This window comes from Furipterus horrens, unplaced genomic scaffold (assembly GCF_987537825.1).
Source record: "Furipterus horrens unplaced genomic scaffold, mFurHor1.1.pri manual_scaffold_2, whole genome shotgun sequence".
Classification (NCBI taxonomy): Eukaryota; Metazoa; Chordata; class Mammalia; order Chiroptera; family Furipteridae; genus Furipterus; species Furipterus horrens.
In genome coordinates this window covers 25,458,598-25,464,290 of record NW_028327172.1, presented here as the reverse complement: position 1 = coordinate 25,464,290, position 5,693 = coordinate 25,458,598, and positions in this window count along the sequence as shown.

Sequence of the window (5,693 nt, the reverse complement as noted above, 5' to 3'; positions counted from 1 at the left end):
CCTGCCACCATAATCTGCTTAGTTTCCTATCTTTCGTTTTCAGATAGCATTTCGTATATAGTGCCACTATTAGCTACTCGTATTTCCTCTCTCTCCCCATTTTACTGTTTAGGGATAGGCCTGTGGGAGGAAGGCCGGCATACATTAGCTCTCAGGAAAGCTCATCAGATGGATAAACAACTGTTCAGAGCTCAAGAGCGTGCCTGGTTCAGGGCAAACTCTTCCTGCTTTGGGAGAAGCAAGTCCACGTGCAGCTGACATTGGTGTTACATGAAAATATTTCTGGGGCTGCTCTAAGTTCTGTTACTCAGAGCCAGCTTCCGTATTCCGTGTGTTCTAGAAGAACAATGACGCAGCCTATGAGCCTTCCCTCCCCTGTGGTGGGCCTAGGCCTGGGAGGTTAGGCCAGCAGAGTTGAGAGGCACATGTTCTCTGCCTGCTTTAGGAAAATCCACAGGCCCTGTCTGCCTGTTGTAATGAAAAGCTGCAAATCATTGAATCGGATCCCGCGGTGAGTAGTGAGTGCGTAGGTTTCCTTTGACTTTGTACTCTTGCTGTGCGAAAATGTGAGAAATTGATAAATTTTATAAAAGGGAACTGGAGACAAAAAAAAAACAAAACAAGCAACCTTGAATGCTGATTTATTCCCATTGTCATAAGCAATTCGTGATTCACCTGCATGTTGATACCTCCTGGAAAGCCTATACCATGCCTCCATTTGCGATGTTCAGAAATCAGTTCTGGCTTTTCACTTCCTGAGGACAAGTACAGAGTTCATGGAGTTGGCCAGCATTATCTGGGGACAAAGATAAAAATGTTAGTCCTTTATGTGAGTATAGAATGGAACAATTTAATGTATCTAAAGCATAGCAAGAGTGGCCTCAGTAAATGGTTGTTGAAGGTTAGTAGGATTTTTAGGTACGTTGGGAGCAGGCCCCCTGTGAGAATGAGTTGCTCAAGTACGAGTAGCTAGAACTCAGCTGTGCTAATTCTTAATCCCATGACCCTTTTGTCTCAACAGTGAGGGATCCCGCATCTTCTGGGTGATCAATCCTGGAGCCTTCATTGTAAATGAGAGGACTATATATGGAAACCATTCTTGGAGAGTCACAGGCACAGGCGTTGAGTTGGCTGTGCTGAGGACACAGGCATCTCCTGGTTCTCTGCTTCCCAGATCTGCCCGCCCTCTTCTTTTACCAACCAGTGTGAAGGAATGCTATGAAATCAGTCAATATTTGGACACCACAGCTTTTCTGTGAGGTGTTAAGTTTAGGAGTCTCCTGGACAGACTCAAGAGCGAGCCTCCCATACTTAGTTCATCATATGGCCCCTTTTCTGTCATGTCGCATCTTAGTTGTTAGGCCTGAAGACTAAAAATGGAGCATCAATAATTAAAGGTACAATCACAGCTGAAGCTTCCGTTAGTTATTTTTCTCCAACCCTGACATTTTATGAGTCAACAAAGCCAAAGCCATCAATATGAAGCAGATTATTTTTAGCAGTTTCTTAACCAATGTGCTCTAGCTTTAAATTAAACATTGACGTTGGTTATTATTAAAATTCTGAAAATTCTGGGCAGAGAGGAGCCCATGTTAGCACAGTAAATGCTGGGCTTTTATTACCTTGTTTGGAAAAACATCGACTCACTTGCTGCTCCCACCAAATACAATGGCGTAAAACTAATGGGTTGTGAATTTGCGAAGGATTAGTTGTTCAAGGTCAGAGTCTGAATGTGTGGGTGTGCTTTGCATGGTTGATATTAGTGTGGACTTTAACCTTTTCTGATACACAGTACCTTAGCACTGACATTATCTTATTGCTTGATTCTATAAAATTATTCCCATTCTCTAATCAGCACCGAAAATATGGTGTTACAGATTTTTAAAGTAAATTATCTTTTTTTTTTTTTTTTTTTTGAGAATTTTGCTATAGTCCTTGCGATATGAGATAACTAGGACAGCCTCTGGTCGTATGAAACTAGGGTTGGGAATCAACTCCACCTGCATGATATAAGGGAAAGAATAATGATCTTGGAGCCAGAAGACCTGGTTCCTACCTCTTGCTAGTGTGTGTCCTTGGACAAATGACTTAGTGTTTCAGGATCTTAGATTCCTCATCTTTTAGTTGAAGGGATCTGGGCTGGAGCAGCAAGTAATATCCAAACTGACTTCTACATGTTCACTGAGAAGCATCAGGTGGCTGAGTAGGAGAAGGTCTTCAAATAGGGTCTTACTCTCTCCACACCCAGCCTACTTTAACTACACACTACTATTTGTTTTACCTTCTGTGCTTTTGCTAAATATTTAGCCTGGGAAAGGTTCCACTGCTAGGAAAGCTTGAAAACCACAGGACAAAAAGTATTTCAACCTTTCTTTTGGTTATAAAATTCTATTCTAGGTGTCAAATTAGTGTTTAAAATGTTATCAAAATATTCACTGACAATTTTAACTATGCCATTCTGAATTTATTTTGTAAAAAGTTACCTGGATTTCAGAGTAGTCCTGAGAACTTTCATTCATACTGTGTAGTGTGGTGATTAGGAGCTTATTCTCTGGGGACAAATGGCCTAAGTTCAAATTCGGTCTTAGGCCCTTACTGTATAATGAGCCTTCTGGGCCCCACTTACATCAATATCTGTAGGTCCTATTGTCATCCCCCTTTACAAAGAGGAAACTGAGTCACAAAGATGGTGTTGAGATAAATAAGAAAACAGTTCCTACTTCATAGAGTTTTGTGATGAATAATGAATTAATGGGTATAAAACACTTATGACCATAACTGGAGCATAGTATATACTGAATGATTATCAATTACTGTTATAAGTTCACTTATTTATTAAATATCTCTTGTGAGTCTATTATGTGTTGGTCATTGCTAACTTACAGAGATTCAGAGTGAATACAACATGGTCCCACTCTCATGAATATCCTAGAACAATAGAAGAGAGAAGCCATAGAGAGAGACAAGTAAAATTTTGTGTAAAGCAATGTGATAACTTGTGCTAAGGCTCCAAGGAAGGTATAGGTACAGGAAGAAGGAGATGACAGCTCCTGAAAGGCCTTTGCAACAGTCTCAGTAGTTTAGAAGACCTGGAGCATCGGCGGGAAGATGATAACAAGAGGTAAAAGGCAGACTGGGTTTGGATCTTCAGTAACTAAAGTCCATCTGGTCCCTCTAATTCGTGAGCTCTTCCCTAATGTAGATGCTAATAATGAGCCTTCTCACCACCATCTCTGCCCCTCCTTCATATCACTTCTGGCTTATCTCATCCAGTTGTGAGGAATTATACCTCCTGTTCCCAAGTTGGAGCCTGAAAGTTTATCTTTGCTTCTGTGTTTCAGTTATTCATGAAAAGATCAAGGATTTCAGATAATTTCCACACAAATCCCTCGGGAAAAAAAAGAGGTTGGGAGAAAAGCTAAAAGACCAATAGCTTTTCTATTAACATTAATACCTAAACAAGACATCTTTCTGAAAGCCAAGTGTAGCCCTCAAACCAGAATCTCTGATGTCTTCGGTTAGAGAAAAACTCAGGTACAATCCAGATCTAAAGAAGCAATTATGCTGGAAATCTCAATAAAAAAGAAAAATGCATTTAGGCATCAAAAATTCCTTGTTGAGAGATGAGCCCAAATATAGCAATACTTTGTCTCCTTTGGACTCTTCCCTTTTCTTATGGCTCACTGATTCTTCAGACATTGGCTCTTGAATGCATGGAGGAACTCCAACCTTTTTATTCATGTTATTTAGTACCATGGCATAATGTTTGATCCTTGTGCAAAGCCGATTCTCAATAATATGCTATAAAACCAAGTGATTAATGAGTGAGCACAAGACAGAGGGAAACACAGGTGAATATCTTAGGGTCTATTTGATCCACCACTAAATCTACAGGTTTCCTTAGGACAGGGCTTGTGACTTTTGCTGTCCTTGTTGGCTACCAGAGACCTTTATGAGCATATATATGACCAGTGCCCTGCTAGACACCTACAGGGCTCAGTAAATATTTAGTGAACACTTCAATTTCTTGGTTTGTGTTCTTCCTGGGTTAACAGTTTCTACAGTGAAACAGCACTAAGGGAAAACCAATATGCTTTTGGTATGCCAGTAGATTATGATATTGAGGGTCAGCCAGTCCTGTAACTCCCTAGGCTGCTTTTAACTTTGTCCTAATCTTCCCTCGTCAAATACCCTTGAACCTCCCTCTTTACTCTCTTAACTTGCCCAATTGTCAGTTCAAAGAAGCCAGTACCAGGCACTTCTTCTCTATGTGAGGCTGAGCTGGGCATTGAGGGGAAACTGAAGACTCAATCCCTGTTCTTCAGATTTTGTAATCTAGTTTGTGGATTAAGGGCATCATGTTAACAACTGGGGAACACTTAACAGGCACTATGATAAAGAGCTAAATTGTGTTTGAGAGTTCAGAGAAAGGACAAATTGTAATGAAGTGGAGTAAAATGTTACTTGCTTTTCTAGAGCTTTCTACCCCACAGATATTTCCTCCTGGTGGCTCCAATGAATGCAAATATTAATGTTGGCTTCATGCACTAAGATTATTAAATATAATGACATTTTGTGACACAACATAAATTCTCAGTCCCCATGGAAACTGAAATATAAGGGTGTGTGTTGGAGCGAGAGGAACTTAATTTCAATCTGCCAATAAAAATGAGGGAAAGTAACATCCTACACACTTTGAACTCTCTCCACACATCCCCTTTTTAAAGAAAAAATGAATTCAGATGCTTTCTTTATGGATATATGCATCCCACTGGATTATAAGCCCTTCTAGTGAAGGTTAAACTATTTCTTATTAATTTTTTTCTCAAGTCTTATACTCTTGGATCTAACAGAGACACTCAATAGTATTTGTTGAATTATCTATACACTTAGAAAAATTCAGCAACTATATTAGCAATTATCAAAGAAATGATAATTCCTCAAGTCCCTCAGACATCCTTCTTGATTTTGTCTTTTCTTCTTGTATTGATCTCACTAAAATTTCCCCATTGGTCCAGTATCTCCATTATTTTAGAATTTCATCCATTTATGTAAATACCACCTACTTTTCGATGCCCTTTCATTAAAGGCAACAATTCTTGGACTAATGATCTATGAGATACCTAACATCCAATCATTGATGCATTTCAGATTCTTCATGATAGCTCCAGGTTTCCCATGAGCCAAGAACACTCACAGGTACCAGGATTATGTCTGGGTTACATTCTTCACTGTCTTACCTTAACAATCTTCTTACTCCATTCCTCAATGTTTTCTGATCCCGGCTACTTCTGGTTCCTTATGTTAAGATTTCATATTCCATCTTTTAGGATGTAGAAGGAATATTCAGACTGGTAGACAGTACAGAGCCTGTTCAGTTTTGCAACTTGACTCTGCTCTATGACCAAGGGAAAGTTCTTTATCTTATCTATTCCTGTCTCACAGGTTGGTATGAATAGCAAATGAGATATGGTGTATGTTACTCCACCCCTCATGTGACCTCTGGCTTTCTCCATTGCTTTGATTGTTACTTGTTCTGTGTGAATCTGCTGATCTGAAGCAGACCTGTTTAACCTTGCCTTGCCCTTAGACCCTCCCTTAGTTTAACTGATGTTCCCCCAACCTTATGTTTTTTCCTTTACGGCTGAGTAAAATAAGAAAGTCTGCACTAGAGGTCACAAAGGGTAATAACA